Source organism: Castor canadensis, unplaced genomic scaffold (genome assembly GCF_047511655.1).
Source record: "Castor canadensis unplaced genomic scaffold, mCasCan1.hap1v2 HAP1_SCAFFOLD_1261, whole genome shotgun sequence".
NCBI lineage: Eukaryota > Metazoa > Chordata > Mammalia > Rodentia > Castoridae > Castor > Castor canadensis.
The window spans coordinates 1-22,126 of record NW_027395468.1 but is presented as its reverse complement, the minus strand read 5'-3'; the positions used below and the strand labels follow the sequence as shown (position 1 = coordinate 22,126).

General features: G+C 54.7%; 7 non-coding genes across 7 annotated transcripts; all 7 read right to left on the bottom strand.

The window, feature by feature from the left end:
* Positions 1-536: 536 nt before the first annotated feature.
* Positions 537-655, bottom strand: LOC141420583 (5S ribosomal RNA). Its single transcript, XR_012445101.1, has one exon. It is a non-coding gene; the product is annotated as a 5S ribosomal RNA (ribosomal RNA).
* Positions 656-3,863: 3,208 nt separating this feature from the next.
* Positions 3,864-3,982, bottom strand: LOC141420582 (5S ribosomal RNA). The gene has a single exon (XR_012445100.1). It is a non-coding gene; the product is annotated as a 5S ribosomal RNA (ribosomal RNA).
* Positions 3,983-7,192: 3,210 nt separating this feature from the next.
* On the bottom strand, positions 7,193-7,311 carry LOC141420589 (5S ribosomal RNA). Its single transcript, XR_012445107.1, has one exon. It is a non-coding gene; the product is annotated as a 5S ribosomal RNA (ribosomal RNA).
* A 3,210-nt stretch (positions 7,312-10,521) lies between these two features.
* Positions 10,522-10,640, bottom strand: LOC141420588 (5S ribosomal RNA). Its single transcript, XR_012445106.1, has one exon. It is a non-coding gene; the product is annotated as a 5S ribosomal RNA (ribosomal RNA).
* A 3,210-nt stretch (positions 10,641-13,850) lies between these two features.
* On the bottom strand, positions 13,851-13,969 carry LOC141420587 (5S ribosomal RNA). Its single transcript, XR_012445105.1, has one exon. It is a non-coding gene; the product is annotated as a 5S ribosomal RNA (ribosomal RNA).
* Positions 13,970-17,178: 3,209 nt separating this feature from the next.
* LOC141420586 (5S ribosomal RNA) lies at positions 17,179-17,297 on the bottom strand. Its single transcript, XR_012445104.1, has one exon. It is a non-coding gene; the product is annotated as a 5S ribosomal RNA (ribosomal RNA).
* Positions 17,298-20,505: 3,208 nt separating this feature from the next.
* LOC141420581 (5S ribosomal RNA) lies at positions 20,506-20,624 on the bottom strand. Its single transcript, XR_012445099.1, has one exon. It is a non-coding gene; the product is annotated as a 5S ribosomal RNA (ribosomal RNA).
* Positions 20,625-22,126: the final 1,502 nt, after the last annotated feature.

The window sequence follows — 22,126 nt, the reverse complement described above, 5'->3', positions numbered from 1 at the left end:
GCCCTGCGCCCGCTGTCCCCGTGACTGCAGGCACCGCCGTGGGAGTTGGGGCCCCACGGAGAGGTCATGCACACGCTGACCTGTGTTGGGTCGAGCGACGGAGCAGCACCCGACTGAGGTGGCCTGCCTCCCTGTCCCCTGGCGTCTTGCCCTGGGCCCAGTGCACCACCTTGTGGCGAGCCAGGGTGTGGCGCGTCCCAGTCTGGGGCCCGCTGGGCTGCAGACCCGCTTTCTCAGGGCTTTCGCACTTCCCTCACCGTCCGCCTGAACGTTTTCTACTCCTGCTGGCTTTCTGAGGACAGTTGGGGAGCGGTCCCCAACGTGGCCTGGGACCCACCCGGCTGGTGCCCAGTGAGCGGGCGCGCGCCCCACGAGAGTGTGGGGAGGGGAGAGGAGAGGATTCGGGGGCGTGTCTGTGAGGTGGGAGGCGTGGGTCTGGCGGGGTGGCGGGGAAGGGGTCGCCGGTGGTGGTGGCGCTGGGTCGGGGCGGTGAGGTCCCGGAGGCCAAAAGGAGCAGCGAGGGAGGGACGAGCAAAAGCCTACAGCACCCGGTATTCCCAGGCGGTCTCCCATCCAAGTACTAACCAGGCCCGACCCTGCTTAGCTTCCGAGATCAGACGAGATCGGGCGCGTTCAGGGTGGTATGGCCGTAGACGCCAGCTGCCGCCTCCTGGAGCCCCAAGAGCGTGAGGTGGGCGCGGCCTGCGTCTCCACACTGCTCCCCTGGCACGGCTGCGGGTGGGGGCTGCGGGGTGGGGGCTGGCGGCCTCTGGCCAAGCGGCCAGGGGCCCCGGACGCCTGCTGGGGCAGCCGGTCTCGCCCAGGTGGCCACTCGCTGGCTTTCTTCCCGAGGTGTCCCGGTGCCCGGACCAGGATCGAGTTTTCTCAGGGGAACATTGCTCAGTGCTCTCGGGCTCTTGTTCCTCTGGGGATGTGTCACTGCCTTGGCTAAGGCGGGGGTGTGGGGGGGGTGCACAGTTCTGGCCGCCCTCCTCCCTCGCCTGCGGGAGCCGACCCTTGGGCGCGTGGCTCCCGACGGACGTCTTGGGGACCTTTCCGGTCCTCCTCGTCCACAAAGCCCCACTGCCCCTCCAGCCCTCTGCAAAACGGCAGCCGCGCCCTTAGCCGACCCGCTGCGCCCTCCTCCACACTCTGGGCCTGGGGCTGCGGGGCTCAATCGGGAACATTTCCAGCTCAGAGGCCCCTTTCACCACCGAAATCGTGGAGACAAGGGAAAGAAAAAAACATCTCCTCCCATCCCTACTCAACGTCCTAAGAAATCCTATCCTGTCAACCCTCAGGCTTCCTAAACTCTACACTTTGTCCTCAGAAGTATTTACTTCTGTTCCCTTCTAATTTTTCTCAGGGTTTCGGCCACTGAGATGACGATCATGACGAAATGAAAATTCATTAAGAGTTGGTTTATAGAAAATCTTCTAGATGGCTTCATCCCTATGGTGAAACAACTGTTGTCTTACATGATTCTAATACAGTTAGGAGCCTACATGTGCCTGTGATGAGGCTATTTGGGGTCACTGACACTGACCCCTCAATGAATGGGCACTCTGAGGTTTTACTCTCAGGATAACCACTGATATGTGTGGATAACCTCTAGAGAGCTGTCATGCTGTCATTCGTTCCTAGATAGTAAGCATATCTGCATTTTCCAAGGCTGTCGGGCCCTCTAAACTACAAAATTTACAGAAACGCTGTGATCAAATGCTGATGGTACTGACATACTCTTCTCTTAGTTGCTAAGTTGTCCGTCAGAATTTTTACCATGGCTCTTTTACGTATTTGGAATTGCACTTCTGATCCTCCTGGGACATTTACAATCAAGCCCATTAAACAAACAAAAAAAAAAGAAACAATGAAAAAAGACTGTAACAGACAGGTACATGTCCCTCACACAAGTCAGCTTTAGATTCTGTTTTCTTTGTCATGGTTTAGAGGCCACTAGCTAAAAAGGGAGTCCTTCCAAGCCTGTTTGTTGTTTAAATTTGGCCAAAGGGTCCAGCTGACACTGACTCCCACCTGACCTGTTTGTTGCTCGACCCCCCCACACACATAAGACACTTAGAGAAAAAAACTAATCCTCACGTCGAAAGATGAAAACGACCAATCCAAAAACCCTCCGAGGAAACAGCTCAGAGACAAACAGTTTCTAGAGATGAGGGTGAAAGGCCTTCCAAGTTGAAATGGAGTCCCTCATGCCAGACCTCTCAACACCTTGGTTCTTGCTGGGTGCTGCTTGCTCACGCCTGAAACCTTAGCTACTCAGGTGGATCACGTTTCCAGGCCCGCCCAAGCAAGTCGTTCCATGAGACCTGTTAGAAAAAGCCAAATGTTAGAAAAGAGGATGCCTCGAGGAAAAGGAGACCGAGACCTCTACAGACGAGAGCACGCTTTATTTTGCCGTGGTGAGGGGCGTCCTGCACTCTGGACAGCCTGGGATGCAAGCCTCGCCGGGGGGGGGGGCGGGCGGGGACTAGGGGTGAGGAGGTTTTCCGGGGTACGCAGCCAGGGAGAGGTAAAGAGAAGTGTCCTTGTGGTGGTAGACAGCCAGCACTTGCAAGCAATCAGGAAGCGATAAGGGGAAAAGTCCTTGTGGTCTCAGGCACTGCCCCTGCCTTTCTTTCTATCACAGGTAATTTAGGCAGTGTGGGCTTCGGGGACCCTGGAGAGTCAACCCTTTAAAACCCTCACACGAAAAGGGCTGGTGGAGCGGGGCAAGGTGTACGGCCTGAATTCAAGCACTGGTACCACAAAAATCAATACGTAAATACGTAAATACATAAATAAACAAATAAACAAATAAATAAAACAAAAAAGTGGTTATGATGGATGCGTGTCTATCGAACATGAAAGCCCTCTAGGCACAAACTTCTATGAGTGGCCACGGCGTTGTACACTACTCGGGAAGAAGTCCCTATTTCTACCTGCTCCGGACCCGTCCTAGCATACTTAAAAGTGGTGTTTTTAGTTTTGGACATAAAACACAGGGTTTGTTCTTAGACTCGTGGACCACAGCCTTGGATTGACTTTGGATAAACACTGAAAGGTAGAGACACTTGCCAATACAGCCTATTACACAAAGAAAGACTTCACACATTGCAGAGAAAGGTACAAACTACATTGCCACCAAACGATCCGAAACGGGCAGCAATTCATCACCACTCACACTCAAGCAGGGTACAGGACCAAGCAAAAGGAAACGCGCCCTCAATGTCAGGGTTGCAACTCTTTCTGGGACTTCTCCTTGCCAATGTATTCCCGGGTGTGTTTGAATTTTGCATTCTAAGCATACTCCCCTCACCGTGAGCTCAGGCCCTGCGCCCGCTGTCCCCGTGACTGCAGGCACCGCCGTGGGAGTTGGGGCCCCACGGAGAGGTCATGCACACGCTGACCTGTGTTGGGTCGAGCGACGGAGCAGCACCCGACTGAGGTGGCCTGCCTCCCTGTCCCCTGGCGTCTTGCCCTGGGCCCAGTGCACCACCTTGTGGCGAGCCAGGGTGTGGCGCGTCCCAGTCTGGGGCCCGCTGGGCTGCAGACCCGCTTTCTCAGGGCTTTCGCACTTCCCTCACCGTCCGCCTGAACGTTTTCTACTCCTGCTGGCTTTCTGAGGACAGTTGGGGAGCGGTCCCCAACGTGGCCTGGGACCCACCCGGCTGGTGCCCAGTGAGCGGGCGCGCGCCCCACGAGAGTGTGGGGAGGGGAGAGGAGAGGATTCGGGGGCGTGTCTGTGAGGTGGGAGGCGTGGGTCTGGCGGGGTGGCGGGGAAGGGGTCGCCGGTGGTGGTGGCGCTGGGTCGGGGCGGTGAGGTCCCGGAGGCCAAAAGGAGCAGCGAGGGAGGGACGAGCAAAAGCCTACAGCACCCGGTATTCCCAGGCGGTCTCCCATCCAAGTACTAACCAGGCCCGACCCTGCTTAGCTTCCGAGATCAGACGAGATCGGGCGCGTTCAGGGTGGTATGGCCGTAGACGCCAGCTGCCGCCTCCTGGAGCCCCAAGAGCGTGAGGTGGGCGCGGCCTGCGTCTCCACACTGCTCCCCTGGCACGGCTGCGGGTGGGGGCTGCGGGGTGGGGGCTGGCGGCCTCTGGCCAAGCGGCCAGGGGCCCCGGACGCCTGCTGGGGCAGCCGGTCTCGCCCAGGTGGCCACTCGCTGGCTTTCTTCCCGAGGTGTCCCGGTGCCCGGACCAGGATCGAGTTTTCTCAGGGGAACATTGCTCAGTGCTCTCGGGCTCTTGTTCCTCTGGGGATGTGTCACTGCCTTGGCTAAGGCGGGGGTGTGGGGGGGGTGCACAGTTCTGGCCGCCCTCCTCCCTCGCCTGCGGGAGCCGACCCTTGGGCGCGTGGCTCCCGACGGACGTCTTGGGGACCTTTCCGGTCCTCCTCGTCCACAAAGCCCCACTGCCCCTCCAGCCCTCTGCAAAACGGCAGCCGCGCCCTTAGCCGACCCGCTGCGCCCTCCTCCACACTCTGGGCCTGGGGCTGCGGGGCTCAATCGGGAACATTTCCAGCTCAGAGGCCCCTTTCACCACCGAAATCGTGGAGACAAGGGAAAGAAAAAAACATCTCCTCCCATCCCTACTCAACGTCCTAAGAAATCCTATCCTGTCAACCCTCAGGCTTCCTAAACTCTACACTTTGTCCTCAGAAGTATTTACTTCTGTTCCCTTCTAATTTTTCTCAGGGTTTCGGCCACTGAGATGACGATCATGACGAAATGAAAATTCATTAAGAGTTGGTTTATAGAAAATCTTCTAGATGGCTTCATCCCTATGGTGAAACAACTGTTGTCTTACATGATTCTAATACAGTTAGGAGCCTACATGTGCCTGTGATGAGGCTATTTGGGGTCACTGACACTGACCCCTCAATGAATGGGCACTCTGAGGTTTTACTCTCAGGATAACCACTGATATGTGTGGATAACCTCTAGAGAGCTGTCATGCTGTCATTCGTTCCTAGATAGTAAGCATATCTGCATTTTCCAAGGCTGTCGGGCCCTCTAAACTACAAAATTTACAGAAACGCTGTGATCAAATGCTGATGGTACTGACATACTCTTCTCTTAGTTGCTAAGTTGTCCGTCAGAATTTTTACCATGGCTCTTTTACGTATTTGGAATTGCACTTCTGATCCTCCTGGGACATTTACAATCAAGCCCATTAAACAAACAAAAAAAAAAGAAACAATGAAAAAAGACTGTAACAGACAGGTACATGTCCCTCACACAAGTCAGCTTTAGATTCTGTTTTCTTTGTCATGGTTTAGAGGCCACTAGCTAAAAAGGGAGTCCTTCCAAGCCTGTTTGTTGTTTAAATTTGGCCAAAGGGTCCAGCTGACACTGACTCCCACCTGACCTGTTTGTTGCTCGACCCCCCCACACACATAAGACACTTAGAGAAAAAAAACTAATCCTCACGTCGAAAGATGAAAACGACCAATCCAAAAACCCTCCGAGGAAACAGCTCAGAGACAAACAGTTTCTAGAGATGAGGGTGAAAGGCCTTCCAAGTTGAAATGGAGTCCCTCATGCCAGACCTCTCAACACCTTGGTTCTTGCTGGGTGCTGCTTGCTCACGCCTGAAACCTTAGCTACTCAGGTGGATCACGTTTCCAGGCCCGCCCAAGCAAGTCGTTCCATGAGACCTGTTAGAAAAAGCCAAATGTTAGAAAAGAGGATGCCTCGAGGAAAAGGAGACCGAGACCTCTACAGACGAGAGCACGCTTTATTTTGCCGTGGTGAGGGGCGTCCTGCACTCTGGACAGCCTGGGATGCAAGCCTCGCCGGGGGGGGGGGGCGGGCGGGGACTAGGGGTGAGGAGGTTTTCCGGGGTACGCAGCCAGGGAGAGGTAAAGAGAAGTGTCCTTGTGGTGGTAGACAGCCAGCACTTGCAAGCAATCAGGAAGCGATAAGGGGAAAAGTCCTTGTGGTCTCAGGCACTGCCCCTGCCTTTCTTTCTATCACAGGTAATTTAGGCAGTGTGGGCTTCGGGGACCCTGGAGAGTCAACCCTTTAAAACCCTCACACGAAAAGGGCTGGTGGAGCGGGGCAAGGTGTACGGCCTGAATTCAAGCACTGGTACCACAAAAATCAATACGTAAATACGTAAATACATAAATAAACAAATAAACAAATAAATAAAACAAAAAAGTGGTTATGATGGATGCGTGTCTATCGAACATGAAAGCCCTCTAGGCACAAACTTCTATGAGTGGCCACGGCGTTGTACACTACTCGGGAAGAAGTCCCTATTTCTACCTGCTCCGGACCCGTCCTAGCATACTTAAAAGTGGTGTTTTTAGTTTTGGACATAAAACACAGGGTTTGTTCTTAGACTCGTGGACCACAGCCTTGGATTGACTTTGGATAAACACTGAAAGGTAGAGACACTTGCCAATACAGCCTATTACACAAAGAAAGACTTCACACATTGCAGAGAAAGGTACAAACTACATTGCCACCAAACGATCCGAAACGGGCAGCAATTCATCACCACTCACACTCAAGCAGGGTACAGGACCAAGCAAAAGGAAACGCGCCCTCAATGTCAGGGTTGCAACTCTTTCTGGGACTTCTCCTTGCCAATGTATTCCCGGGTGTGTTTGAATTTTGCATTCTAAGCATACTCCCCTCACCGTGAGCTCAGGCCCTGCGCCCGCTGTCCCCGTGACTGCAGGCACCGCCGTGGGAGTTGGGGCCCCACGGAGAGGTCATGCACACGCTGACCTGTGTTGGGTCGAGCGACGGAGCAGCACCCGACTGAGGTGGCCTGCCTCCCTGTCCCCTGGCGTCTTGCCCTGGGCCCAGTGCACCACCTTGTGGCGAGCCAGGGTGTGGCGCGTCCCAGTCTGGGGCCCGCTGGGCTGCAGACCCGCTTTCTCAGGGCTTTCGCACTTCCCTCACCGTCCGCCTGAACGTTTTCTACTCCTGCTGGCTTTCTGAGGACAGTTGGGGAGCGGTCCCCAACGTGGCCTGGGACCCACCCGGCTGGTGCCCAGTGAGCGGGCGCGCGCCCCACGAGAGTGTGGGGAGGGGAGAGGAGAGGATTCGGGGGCGTGTCTGTGAGGTGGGAGGCGTGGGTCTGGCGGGGTGGCGGGGAAGGGGTCGCCGGTGGTGGTGGCGCTGGGTCGGGGCGGTGAGGTCCCGGAGGCCAAAAGGAGCAGCGAGGGAGGGACGAGCAAAAGCCTACAGCACCCGGTATTCCCAGGCGGTCTCCCATCCAAGTACTAACCAGGCCCGACCCTGCTTAGCTTCCGAGATCAGACGAGATCGGGCGCGTTCAGGGTGGTATGGCCGTAGACGCCAGCTGCCGCCTCCTGGAGCCCCAAGAGCGTGAGGTGGGCGCGGCCTGCGTCTCCACACTGCTCCCCTGGCACGGCTGCGGGTGGGGGCTGCGGGGTGGGGGCTGGCGGCCTCTGGCCAAGCAGCCAGGGGCCCCGGACGCCTGCTGGGGCAGCCGGTCTCGCCCAGGTGGCCACTCGCTGGCTTTCTTCCCGAGGTGTCCCGGTGCCCGGACCAGGATCGAGTTTTCTCAGGGGAACATTGCTCAGTGCTCTCGGGCTCTTGTTCCTCTGGGGATGTGTCACTGCCTTGGCTAAGGCGGGGGTGTGGGGGGGGTGCACAGTTCTGGCCGCCCTCCTCCCTCGCCTGCGGGAGCCGACCCTTGGGCGCGTGGCTCCCGACGGACGTCTTGGGGACCTTTCCGGTCCTCCTCGTCCACAAAGCCCCACTGCCCCTCCAGCCCTCTGCAAAACGGCAGCCGCGCCCTTAGCCGACCCGCTGCGCCCTCCTCCACACTCTGGGCCTGGGGCTGCGGGGCTCAATCGGGAACATTTCCAGCTCAGAGGCCCCTTTCACCACCGAAATCGTGGAGACAAGGGAAAGAAAAAAACATCTCCTCCCATCCCTACTCAACGTCCTAAGAAATCCTATCCTGTCAACCCTCAGGCTTCCTAAACTCTACACTTTGTCCTCAGAAGTATTTACTTCTGTTCCCTTCTAATTTTTCTCAGGGTTTCGGCCACTGAGATGACGATCATGACGAAATGAAAATTCATTAAGAGTTGGTTTATAGAAAATCTTCTAGATGGCTTCATCCCTATGGTGAAACAACTGTTGTCTTACATGATTCTAATACAGTTAGGAGCCTACATGTGCCTGTGATGAGGCTATTTGGGGTCACTGACACTGACCCCTCAATGAATGGGCACTCTGAGGTTTTACTCTCAGGATAACCACTGATATGTGTGGATAACCTCTAGAGAGCTGTCATGCTGTCATTCGTTCCTAGATAGTAAGCATATCTGCATTTTCCAAGGCTGTCGGGCCCTCTAAACTACAAAATTTACAGAAACGCTGTGATCAAATGCTGATGGTACTGACATACTCTTCTCTTAGTTGCTAAGTTGTCCGTCAGAATTTTTACCATGGCTCTTTTACGTATTTGGAATTGCACTTCTGATCCTCCTGGGACATTTACAATCAAGCCCATTAAACAAACAAAAAAAAAAGAAACAATGAAAAAAGACTGTAACAGACAGGTACATGTCCCTCACACAAGTCAGCTTTAGATTCTGTTTTCTTTGTCATGGTTTAGAGGCCACTAGCTAAAAAGGGAGTCCTTCCAAGCCTGTTTGTTGTTTAAATTTGGCCAAAGGGTCCAGCTGACACTGACTCCCACCTGACCTGTTTGTTGCTCGACCCCCCCACACACATAAGACACTTAGAGAAAAAAAACTAATCCTCACGTCGAAAGATGAAAACGACCAATCCAAAAACCCTCCGAGGAAACAGCTCAGAGACAAACAGTTTCTAGAGATGAGGGTGAAAGGCCTTCCAAGTTGAAATGGAGTCCCTCATGCCAGACCTCTCAACACCTTGGTTCTTGCTGGGTGCTGCTTGCTCACGCCTGAAACCTTAGCTACTCAGGTGGATCACGTTTCCAGGCCCGCCCAAGCAAGTCGTTCCATGAGACCTGTTAGAAAAAGCCAAATGTTAGAAAAGAGGATGCCTCGAGGAAAAGGAGACCGAGACCTCTACAGACGAGAGCACGCTTTATTTTGCCGTGGTGAGGGGCGTCCTGCACTCTGGACAGCCTGGGATGCAAGCCTCGCCGGGGGGGGGGGGCGGGCGGGGACTAGGGGTGAGGAGGTTTTCCGGGGTACGCAGCCAGGGAGAGGTAAAGAGAAGTGTCCTTGTGGTGGTAGACAGCCAGCACTTGCAAGCAATCAGGAAGCGATAAGGGGAAAAGTCCTTGTGGTCTCAGGCACTGCCCCTGCCTTTCTTTCTATCACAGGTAATTTAGGCAGTGTGGGCTTCGGGGACCCTGGAGAGTCAACCCTTTAAAACCCTCACACGAAAAGGGCTGGTGGAGCGGGGCAAGGTGTACGGCCTGAATTCAAGCACTGGTACCACAAAAATCAATACGTAAATACGTAAATACATAAATAAACAAATAAACAAATAAATAAAACAAAAAAGTGGTTATGATGGATGCGTGTCTATCGAACATGAAAGCCCTCTAGGCACAAACTTCTATGAGTGGCCACGGCGTTGTACACTACTCGGGAAGAAGTCCCTATTTCTACCTGCTCCGGACCCGTCCTAGCATACTTAAAAGTGGTGTTTTTAGTTTTGGACATAAAACACAGGGTTTGTTCTTAGACTCGTGGACCACAGCCTTGGATTGACTTTGGATAAACACTGAAAGGTAGAGACACTTGCCAATACAGCCTATTACACAAAGAAAGACTTCACACATTGCAGAGAAAGGTACAAACTACATTGCCACCAAACGATCCGAAACGGGCAGCAATTCATCACCACTCACACTCAAGCAGGGTACAGGACCAAGCAAAAGGAAACGCGCCCTCAATGTCAGGGTTGCAACTCTTTCTGGGACTTCTCCTTGCCAATGTATTCCCGGGTGTGTTTGAATTTTGCATTCTAAGCATACTCCCCTCACCGTGAGCTCAGGCCCTGCGCCCGCTGTCCCCGTGACTGCAGGCACCGCCGTGGGAGTTGGGGCCCCACGGAGAGGTCATGCACACGCTGACCTGTGTTGGGTCGAGCGACGGAGCAGCACCCGACTGAGGTGGCCTGCCTCCCTGTCCCCTGGCGTCTTGCCCTGGGCCCAGTGCACCACCTTGTGGCGAGCCAGGGTGTGGCGCGTCCCAGTCTGGGGCCCGCTGGGCTGCAGACCCGCTTTCTCAGGGCTTTCGCACTTCCCTCACCGTCCGCCTGAACGTTTTCTACTCCTGCTGGCTTTCTGAGGACAGTTGGGGAGCGGTCCCCAACGTGGCCTGGGACCCACCCGGCTGGTGCCCAGTGAGCGGGCGCGCGCCCCACGAGAGTGTGGGGAGGGGAGAGGAGAGGATTCGGGGGCGTGTCTGTGAGGTGGGAGGCGTGGGTCTGGCGGGGTGGCGGGGAAGGGGTCGCCGGTGGTGGTGGCGCTGGGTCGGGGCGGTGAGGTCCCGGAGGCCAAAAGGAGCAGCGAGGGAGGGACGAGCAAAAGCCTACAGCACCCGGTATTCCCAGGCGGTCTCCCATCCAAGTACTAACCAGGCCCGACCCTGCTTAGCTTCCGAGATCAGACGAGATCGGGCGCGTTCAGGGTGGTATGGCCGTAGACGCCAGCTGCCGCCTCCTGGAGCCCCAAGAGCGTGAGGTGGGCGCGGCCTGCGTCTCCACACTGCTCCCCTGGCACGGCTGCGGGTGGGGGCTGCGGGGTGGGGGCTGGCGGCCTCTGGCCAAGCGGCCAGGGGCCCCGGACGCCTGCTGGGGCAGCCGGTCTCGCCCAGGTGGCCACTCGCTGGCTTTCTTCCCGAGGTGTCCCGGTGCCCGGACCAGGATCGAGTTTTCTCAGGGGAACATTGCTCAGTGCTCTCGGGCTCTTGTTCCTCTGGGGATGTGTCACTGCCTTGGCTAAGGCGGGGGTGTGGGGGGGGTGCACAGTTCTGGCCGCCCTCCTCCCTCGCCTGCGGGAGCCGACCCTTGGGCGCGTGGCTCCCGACGGACGTCTTGGGGACCTTTCCGGTCCTCCTCGTCCACAAAGCCCCACTGCCCCTCCAGCCCTCTGCAAAACGGCAGCCGCGCCCTTAGCCGACCCGCTGCGCCCTCCTCCACACTCTGGGCCTGGGGCTGCGGGGCTCAATCGGGAACATTTCCAGCTCAGAGGCCCCTTTCACCACCGAAATCGTGGAGACAAGGGAAAGAAAAAAACATCTCCTCCCATCCCTACTCAACGTCCTAAGAAATCCTATCCTGTCAACCCTCAGGCTTCCTAAACTCTACACTTTGTCCTCAGAAGTATTTACTTCTGTTCCCTTCTAATTTTTCTCAGGGTTTCGGCCACTGAGATGACGATCATGACGAAATGAAAATTCATTAAGAGTTGGTTTATAGAAAATCTTCTAGATGGCTTCATCCCTATGGTGAAACAACTGTTGTCTTACATGATTCTAATACAGTTAGGAGCCTACATGTGCCTGTGATGAGGCTATTTGGGGTCACTGACACTGACCCCTCAATGAATGGGCACTCTGAGGTTTTACTCTCAGGATAACCACTGATATGTGTGGATAACCTCTAGAGAGCTGTCATGCTGTCATTCGTTCCTAGATAGTAAGCATATCTGCATTTTCCAAGGCTGTCGGGCCCTCTAAACTACAAAATTTACAGAAACGCTGTGATCAAATGCTGATGGTACTGACATACTCTTCTCTTAGTTGCTAAGTTGTCCGTCAGAATTTTTACCATGGCTCTTTTACGTATTTGGAATTGCACTTCTGATCCTCCTGGGACATTTACAATCAAGCCCATTAAACAAACAAAAAAAAAAGAAACAATGAAAAAAGACTGTAACAGACAGGTACATGTCCCTCACACAAGTCAGCTTTAGATTCTGTTTTCTTTGTCATGGTTTAGAGGCCACTAGCTAAAAAGGGAGTCCTTCCAAGCCTGTTTGTTGTTTAAATTTGGCCAAAGGGTCCAGCTGACACTGACTCCCACCTGACCTGTTTGTTGCTCGACCCCCCCACACACATAAGACACTTAGAGAAAAAAAACTAATCCTCACGTCGAAAGATGAAAACGACCAATCCAAAAACCCTCCGAGGAAACAGCTCAGAGACAAACAGTTTCTAGAGATGAGGGTGAAAGGCCTTCCAAGTTGAAATGGAGTCCCTCATGCCAGACCTCTCAACACCTTGGTTCTTGCTGGGTGCTGCTTGCTCACGCCTGAAACCTTAGCTACTCAGGTGGATCACGTTTCCAGGCCCGCCCAAGCAAGTCGTTCCATGAGACCTGTTAGAAAAAGCCAAATGTTAGAAAAGAGGATGCCTCGAGGAAAAGGAGACCGAGACCTCTACAGACGAGAGCACGCTTTATTTTGCCGTGGTGAGGGGCGTCCTGCACTCTGGACAGCCTGGGATGCAAGCCTCGCCGGGGGGGGGGGGGGTGCGGGGACTAGGGGTGAGGAGGTTTTCCGGGGTACGCAGCCAGGGAGAGGTAAAGAGAAGTGTCCTTGTGGTGGTAGACAGCCAGCACTTGCAAGCAATCAGGAAGCGATAAGGGGAAAAGTCCTTGTGGTCTCAGGCACTGCCCCTGCCTTTCTTTCTATCACAGGTAATTTAGGCAGTGTGGGCTTCGGGGACCCTGGAGAGTCAACCCTTTAAAACCCTCACACGAAAAGGGCTGGTGGAGCGGGGCAAGGTGTACGGCCTGAATTCAAGCACTGGTACCACAAAAATCAATACGTAAATACGTAAATACATAAATAAACAAATAAACAAATAAATAAAACAAAAAAGTGGTTATGATGGATGCGTGTCTATCGAACATGAAAGCCCTCTAGGCACAAACTTCTATGAGTGGCCACGGCGTTGTACACTACTCGGGAAGAAGTCCCTATTTCTACCTGCTCCGGACCCGTCCTAGCATACTTAAAAGTGGTGTTTTTAGTTTTGGACATAAAACACAGGGTTTGTTCTTAGACTCGTGGACCACAGCCTTGGATTGACTTTGGATAAACACTGAAAGGTAGAGACACTTGCCAATACAGCCTATTACACAAAGAAAGACTTCACACATTGCAGAGAAAGGTACAAACTACATTGCCACCAAACGATCCGAAACGGGCAGCAATTCATCACCACTCACACTCAAGCAGGGTACAGGACCAAGCAAAAGGAAACGCGCCCTCAATGTCAGGGTTGCAACTCTTTCTGGGACTTCTCCTTGCCAATGTATTCCCGGGTGTGTTTGAATTTTGCATTCTAAGCATACTCCCCTCACCGTGAGCTCAGGCCCTGCGCCCGCTGTCCCCGTGACTGCAGGCACCGCCGTGGGAGTTGGGGCCCCACGGAGAGGTCATGCACACGCTGACCTGTGTTGGGTCGAGCGACGGAGCAGCACCCGACTGAGGTGGCCTGCCTCCCTGTCCCCTGGCGTCTTGCCCTGGGCCCAGTGCACCACCTTGTGGCGAGCCAGGGTGTGGCGCGTCCCAGTCTGGGGCCCGCTGGGCTGCAGACCCGCTTTCTCAGGGCTTTCGCACTTCCCTCACCGTCCGCCTGAACGTTTTCTACTCCTGCTGGCTTTCTGAGGACAGTTGGGGAGCGGTCCCCAACGTGGCCTGGGACCCACCCGGCTGGTGCCCAGTGAGCGGGCGCGCGCCCCACGAGAGTGTGGGGAGGGGAGAGGAGAGGATTCGGGGGCGTGTCTGTGAGGTGGGAGGCGTGGGTCTGGCGGGGTGGCGGGGAAGGGGTCGCCGGTGGTGGTGGCGCTGGGTCGGGGCGGTGAGGTCCCGGAGGCCAAAAGGAGCAGCGAGGGAGGGACGAGCAAAAGCCTACAGCACCCGGTATTCCCAGGCGGTCTCCCATCCAAGTACTAACCAGGCCCGACCCTGCTTAGCTTCCGAGATCAGACGAGATCGGGCGCGTTCAGGGTGGTATGGCCGTAGACGCCAGCTGCCGCCTCCTGGAGCCCCAAGAGCGTGAGGTGGGCGCGGCCTGCGTCTCCACACTGCTCCCCTGGCACGGCTGCGGGTGGGGGCTGCGGGGTGGGGGCTGGCGGCCTCTGGCCAAGCGGCCAGGGGCCCCGGACGCCTGCTGGGGCAGCCGGTCTCGCCCAGGTGGCCACTCGCTGGCTTTCTTCCCGAGGTGTCCCGGTGCCCGGACCAGGATCGAGTTTTCTCAGGGGAACATTGCTCAGTGCTCTCGGGCTCTTGTTCCTCTGGGGATGTGTCACTGCCTTGGCTAAGGCGGGGGTGTGGGGGGGGTGCACAGTTCTGGCCGCCCTCCTCCCTCGCCTGCGGGAGCCGACCCTTGGGCGCGTGGCTCCCGACGGACGTCTTGGGGACCTTTCCGGTCCTCCTCGTCCACAAAGCCCCACTGCCCCTCCAGCCCTCTGCAAAACGGCAGCCGCGCCCTTAGCCGACCCGCTGCGCCCTCCTCCACACTCTGGGCCTGGGGCTGCGGGGCTCAATCGGGAACATTTCCAGCTCAGAGGCCCCTTTCACCACCGAAATCGTGGAGACAAGGGAAAGAAAAAAACATCTCCTCCCATCCCTACTCAACGTCCTAAGAAATCCTATCCTGTCAACCCTCAGGCTTCCTAAACTCTACACTTTGTCCTCAGAAGTATTTACTTCTGTTCCCTTCTAATTTTTCTCAGGGTTTCGGCCACTGAGATGACGATCATGACGAAATGAAAATTCATTAAGAGTTGGTTTATAGAAAATCTTCTAGATGGCTTCATCCCTATGGTGAAACAACTGTTGTCTTACATGATTCTAATACAGTTAGGAGCCTACATGTGCCTGTGATGAGGCTATTTGGGGTCACTGACACTGACCCCTCAATGAATGGGCACTCTGAGGTTTTACTCTCAGGATAACCACTGATATGTGTGGATAACCTCTAGAGAGCTGTCATGCTGTCATTCGTTCCTAGATAGTAAGCATATCTGCATTTTCCAAGGCTGTCGGGCCCTCTAAACTACAAAATTTACAGAAACGCTGTGATCAAATGCTGATGGTACTGACATACTCTTCTCTTAGTTGCTAAGTTGTCCGTCAGAATTTTTACCATGGCTCTTTTACGTATTTGGAATTGCACTTCTGATCCTCCTGGGACATTTACAATCAAGCCCATTAAACAAACAAAAAAAAAAGAAACAATGAAAAAAGACTGTAACAGACAGGTACATGTCCCTCACACAAGTCAGCTTTAGATTCTGTTTTCTTTGTCATGGTTTAGAGGCCACTAGCTAAAAAGGGAGTCCTTCCAAGCCTGTTTGTTGTTTAAATTTGGCCAAAGGGTCCAGCTGACACTGACTCCCACCTGACCTGTTTGTTGCTCGACCCCCCCACACACATAAGACACTTAGAGAAAAAAACTAATCCTCACGTCGAAAGATGAAAACGACCAATCCAAAAACCCTCCGAGGAAACAGCTCAGAGACAAACAGTTTCTAGAGATGAGGGTGAAAGGCCTTCCAAGTTGAAATGGAGTCCCTCATGCCAGACCTCTCAACACCTTGGTTCTTGCTGGGTGCTGCTTGCTCACGCCTGAAACCTTAGCTACTCAGGTGGATCACGTTTCCAGGCCCGCCCAAGCAAGTCGTTCCATGAGACCTGTTAGAAAAAGCCAAATGTTAGAAAAGAGGATGCCTCGAGGAAAAGGAGACCGAGACCTCTACAGACGAGAGCACGCTTTATTTTGCCGTGGTGAGGGGCGTCCTGCACTCTGGACAGCCTGGGATGCAAGCCTCGCCGGGGGGGGGGGGCGGGCGGGGACTAGGGGTGAGGAGGTTTTCCGGGGTACGCAGCCAGGGAGAGGTAAAGAGAAGTGTCCTTGTGGTGGTAGACAGCCAGCACTTGCAAGCAATCAGGAAGCGATAAGGGGAAAAGTCCTTGTGGTCTCAGGCACTGCCCCTGCCTTTCTTTCTATCACAGGTAATTTAGGCAGTGTGGGCTTCGGGGACCCTGGAGAGTCAACCCTTTAAAACCCTCACACGAAAAGGGCTGGTGGAGCGGGGCAAGGTGTACGGCCTGAATTCAAGCACTGGTACCACAAAAATCAATACGTAAATACGTAAATACATAAATAAACAAATAAACAAATAAATAAAACAAAAAAGTGGTTATGATGGATGCGTGTCTATCGAACATGAAAGCCCTCTAGGCACAAACTTCTATGAGTGGCCACGGCGTTGTACACTACTCGGGAAGAAGTCCCTATTTCTACCTGCTCCGGACCCGTCCTAGCATACTTAAAAGTGGTGTTTTTAGTTTTGGACATAAAACACAGGGTTTGTTCTTAGACTCGTGGACCACAGCCTTGGATTGACTTTGGATAAACACTGAAAGGTAGAGACACTTGCCAATACAGCCTATTACACAAAGAAAGACTTCACACATTGCAGAGAAAGGTACAAACTACATTGCCACCAAACGATCCGAAACGGGCAGCAATTCATCACCACTCACACTCAAGCAGGGTACAGGACCAAGCAAAAGGAAACGCGCCCTCAATGTCAGGGTTGCAACTCTTTCTGGGACTTCTCCTTGCCAATGTATTCCCGGGTGTGTTTGAATTTTGCATTCTAAGCATACTCCCCTCACCGTGAGCTCAGGCCCTGCGCCCGCTGTCCCCGTGACTGCAGGCACCGCCGTGGGAGTTGGGGCCCCACGGAGAGGTCATGCACACGCTGACCTGTGTTGGGTCGAGCGACGGAGCAGCACCCGACTGAGGTGGCCTGCCTCCCTGTCCCCTGGCGTCTTGCCCTGGGCCCAGTGCACCACCTTGTGGCGAGCCAGGGTGTGGCGCGTCCCAGTCTGGGGCCCGCTGGGCTGCAGACCCGCTTTCTCAGGGCTTTCGCACTTCCCTCACCGTCCGCCTGAACGTTTTCTACTCCTGCTGGCTTTCTGAGGACAGTTGGGGAGCGGTCCCCAACGTGGCCTGGGACCCACCCGGCTGGTGCCCAGTGAGCGGGCGCGCGCCCCACGAGAGTGTGGGGAGGGGAGAGGAGAGGATTCGGGGGCGTGTCTGTGAGGTGGGAGGCGTGGGTCTGGCGGGGTGGCGGGGAAGGGGTCGCCGGTGGTGGTGGCGCTGGGTCGGGGCGGTGAGGTCCCGGAGGCCAAAAGGAGCAGCGAGGGAGGGACGAGCAAAAGCCTACAGCACCCGGTATTCCCAGGCGGTCTCCCATCCAAGTACTAACCAGGCCCGACCCTGCTTAGCTTCCGAGATCAGACGAGATCGGGCGCGTTCAGGGTGGTATGGCCGTAGACGCCAGCTGCCGCCTCCTGGAGCCCCAAGAGCGTGAGGTGGGCGCGGCCTGCGTCTCCACACTGCTCCCCTGGCACGGCTGCGGGTGGGGGCTGCGGGGTGGGGGCTGGCGGCCTCTGGCCAAGCGGCCAGGGGCCCCGGACGCCTGCTGGGGCAGCCGGTCTCGCCCAGGTGGCCACTCGCTGGCTTTCTTCCCGAGGTGTCCCGGTGCCCGGACCAGGATCGAGTTTTCTCAGGGGAACATTGCTCAGTGCTCTCGGGCTCTTGTTCCTCTGGGGATGTGTCACTGCCTTGGCTAAGGCGGGGGTGTGGGGGGGGTGCACAGTTCTGGCCGCCCTCCTCCCTCGCCTGCGGGAGCCGACCCTTGGGCGCGTGGCTCCCGACGGACGTCTTGGGGACCTTTCCGGTCCTCCTCGTCCACAAAGCCCCACTGCCCCTCCAGCCCTCTGCAAAACGGCAGCCGCGCCCTTAGCCGACCCGCTGCGCCCTCCTCCACACTCTGGGCCTGGGGCTGCGGGGCTCAATCGGGAACATTTCCAGCTCAGAGGCCCCTTTCACCACCGAAATCGTGGAGACAAGGGAAAGAAAAAAACATCTCCTCCCATCCCTACTCAACGTCCTAAGAAATCCTATCCTGTCAACCCTCAGGCTTCCTAAACTCTACACTTTGTCCTCAGAAGTATTTACTTCTGTTCCCTTCTAATTTTTCTCAGGGTTTCGGCCACTGAGATGACGATCATGACGAAATGAAAATTCATTAAGAGTTGGTTTATAGAAAATCTTCTAGATGGCTTCATCCCTATGGTGAAACAACTGTTGTCTTACATGATTCTAATACAGTTAGGAGCCTACATGTGCCTGTGATGAGGCTATTTGGGGTCACTGACACTGACCCCTCAATGAATGGGCACTCTGAGGTTTTACTCTCAGGATAACCACTGATATGTGTGGATAACCTCTAGAGAGCTGTCATGCTGTCATTCGTTCCTAGATAGTAAGCATATCTGCATTTTCCAAGGCTGTCGGGCCCTCTAAACTACAAAATTTACAGAAACGCTGTGATCAAATGCTGATGGTACTGACATACTCTTCTCTTAGTTGCTAAGTTGTCCGTCAGAATTTTTACCATGGCTCTTTTACGTATTTGGAATTGCACTTCTGATCCTCCTGGGACATTTACAATCAAGCCCATTAAACAAACAAAAAAAAAAGAAACAATGAAAAAAGACTGTAACAGACAGGTACATGTCCCTCACACAAGTCAGCTTTAGATTCTGTTTTCTTTGTCATGGTTTAGAGGCCACTAGCTAAAAAGGGAGTCCTTCCAAGCCTGTTTGTTGTTTAAATTTGGCCAAAGGGTCCAGCTGACACTGACTCCCACCTGACCTGTTTGTTGCTCGACCCCCCCACACACATAAGACACTTAGAGAAAAAAACTAATCCTCACGTCGAAAGATGAAAACGACCAATCCAAAAACCCTCCGAGGAAACAGCTCAGAGACAAACAGTTTCTAGAGATGAGGGTGAAAGGCCTTCCAAGTTGAAATGGAGTCCCTCATGCCAGACCTCTCAACACCTTGGTTCTTGCTGGGTGCTGCTTGCTCACGCCTGAAACCTTAGCTACTCAGGTGGATCACGTTTCCAGGCCCGCCCAAGCAAGTCGTTCCATGAGACCTGTTAGAAAAAGCCAAATGTTAGAAAAGAGGATGCCTCGAGGAAAAGGAGACCGAGACCTCTACAGACGAGAGCACGCTTTATTTTGCCGTGGTGAGGGGCGTCCTGCACTCTGGACAGCCTGGGATGCAAGCCTCGCCGGGGGGGGGGGCGGGCGGGGACTAGGGGTGAGGAGGTTTTCCGGGGTACGCAGCCAGGGAGAGGTAAAGAGAAGTGTCCTTGTGGTGGTAGACAGCCAGCACTTGCAAGCAATCAGGAAGCGATAAGGGGAAAAGTCCTTGTGGTCTCAGGCACTGCCCCTGCCTTTCTTTCTATCACAGGTAATTTAGGCAGTGTGGGCTTCGGGGACCCTGGAGAGTCAACCCTTTAAAACCCTCACACGAAAAGGGCTGGTGGAGCGGGGCAAGGTGTACGGCCTGAATTCAAGCACTGGTACCACAAAAATCAATACGTAAATACGTAAATACATAAATAAACAAATAAACAAATAAATAAAACAAAAAAGTGGTTATGATGGATGCGTGTCTATCGAACATGAAAGCCCTCTAGGCACAAACTTCTATGAGTGGCCACGGCGTTGTACACTACTCGGGAAGAAGTCCCTATTTCTACCTGCTCCGGACCCGTCCTAGCATACTTAAAAGTGGTGTTTTTAGTTTTGGACATAAAACACAGGGTTTGTTCTTAGACTCGTGGACCACAGCCTTGGATTGACTTTGGATAAACACTGAAAGGTAGAGACACTTGCCAATACAGCCTATTACACAAAGAAAGACTTCACACATTGCAGAGAAAGGTACAAACTACATTGCCACCAAACGATCCGAAACGGGCAGCAATTCATCACCACTCACACTCAAGCAGGGTACAGGACCAAGCAAAAGGAAACGCGCCCTCAATGTCAGGGTTGCAACTCTTTCTGGGACTTCTCCTTGCCAATGTATTCCCGGGTGTGTTTGAATTTTGCATTCTAAGCATACTCCCCTCACCGTGAGCTCAGGCCCTGCGCCCGCTGTCCCCGTGACTGCAGGCACCGCCGTGGGAGTTGGGGCCCCACGGAGAGGTCATGCACACGCTGACCTGTGTTGGGTCGAGCGACGGAGCAGCACCCGACTGAGGTGGCCTGCCTCCCTGTCCCCTGGCGTCTTGCCCTGGGCCCAGTGCACCACCTTGTGGCGAGCCAGGGTGTGGCGCGTCCCAGTCTGGGGCCCGCTGGGCTGCAGACCCGCTTTCTCAGGGCTTTCGCACTTCCCTCACCGTCCGCCTGAACGTTTTCTACTCCTGCTGGCTTTCTGAGGACAGTTGGGGAGCGGTCCCCAACGTGGCCTGGGACCCACCCGGCTGGTGCCCAGTGAGCGGGCGCGCGCCCCACGAGAGTGTGGGGAGGGGAGAGGAGAGGATTCGGGGGCGTGTCTGTGAGGTGGGAGGCGTGGGTCTGGCGGGGTGGCGGGGAAGGGGTCGCCGGTGGTGGTGGCGCTGGGTCGGGGCGGTGAGGTCCCGGAGGCCAAAAGGAGCAGCGAGGGAGGGACGAGCAAAAGCCTACAGCACCCGGTATTCCCAGGCGGTCTCCCATCCAAGTACTAACCAGGCCCGACCCTGCTTAGCTTCCGAGATCAGACGAGATCGGGCGCGTTCAGGGTGGTATGGCCGTAGACGCCAGCTGCCGCCTCCTGGAGCCCCAAGAGCGTGAGGTGGGCGCGGCCTGCGTCTCCACACTGCTCCCCTGGCACGGCTGCGGGTGGGGGCTGCGGGGTGGGGGCTGGCGGCCTCTGGCCAAGCGGCCAGGGGCCCCGGACGCCTGCTGGGGCAGCCGGTCTCGCCCAGGTGGCCACTCGCTGGCTTTCTTCCCGAGGTGTCCCGGTGCCCGGACCAGGATCGAGTTTTCTCAGGGGAACATTGCTCAGTGCTCTCGGGCTCTTGTTCCTCTGGGGATGTGTCACTGCCTTGGCTAAGGCGGGGGTGTGGGGGGGGTGCACAGTTCTGGCCGCCCTCCTCCCTCGCCTGCGGGAGCCGACCCTTGGGCGCGTGGCTCCCGACGGACGTCTTGGGGACCTTTCCGGTCCTCCTCGTCCACAAAGCCCCACTGCCCCTCCAGCCCTCTGCAAAACGGCAGCCGCGCCCTTAGCCGACCCGCTGCGCCCTCCTCCACACTCTGGGCCTGGGGCTGCGGGGCTCAATCGGGAACATTTCCAGCTCAGAGGCCCCTTTCACCACCGAAATCGTGGAGACAAGGGAAAGAAAAAAACATCTCCTCCCATCCCTACTCAACGTCCTAAGAAATCCTATCCTGTCAACCCTCAGGCTTCCTAAACTCTACACTTTGTCCTCAGAAGTATTTACTTCTGTTCCCTTCTAATTTTTCTCAGGGTTTCGGCCACTGAGATGACGATCATGACGAAATGAAAATTCATTAAGAGTTGGTTTATAGAAAATCTTCTAGATGGCTTCATCCCTATGGTGAAACAACTGTTGTCTTACATGATTCTAATACAGTTAGGAGCCTACATGTGCCTGTGATGAGGCTATTTGGGGTCACTGACACTGACCCCTCAATGAATGGGCACTCTGAGGTTTTACTCTCAGGATAACCACTGATATGTGTGGATAACCTCTAGAGAGCTGTCATGCTGTCATTCGTTCCTAGATAGTAAGCATATCTGCATTTTCCAAGGCTGTCGGGCCCTCTAAACTACAAAATTTACAGAAACGCTGTGATCAAATGCTGATGGTACTGACATACTCTTCTCTTAGTTGCTAAGTTGTCCGTCAGAATTTTTACCATGGCTCTTTTACGTATTTGGAATTGCACTTCTGATCCTCCTGGGACATTTACAATCAAGCCCATTAAACAAACAAAAAAAAAAGAAACAATGAAAAAAGACTGTAACAGACAGGTACATGTCCCTCACACAAGTCAGCTTTAGATTCTGTTTTCTTTGTCATGGTTTAGAGGCCACTAGCTAAAAAGGGAGTCCTTCCAAGCCTGTTTGTTGTTTAAATTTGGCCAAAGGGTCCAGCTGACACTGACTCCCACCTGACCTGTTTGTTGCTCGACCCCCCCACACACATAAGACACTTAGAGAAAAAAAACTAATCCTCACGTCGAAAGATGAAAACGACCAATCCAAAAACCCTCCGAGGAAACAGCTCAGAGACA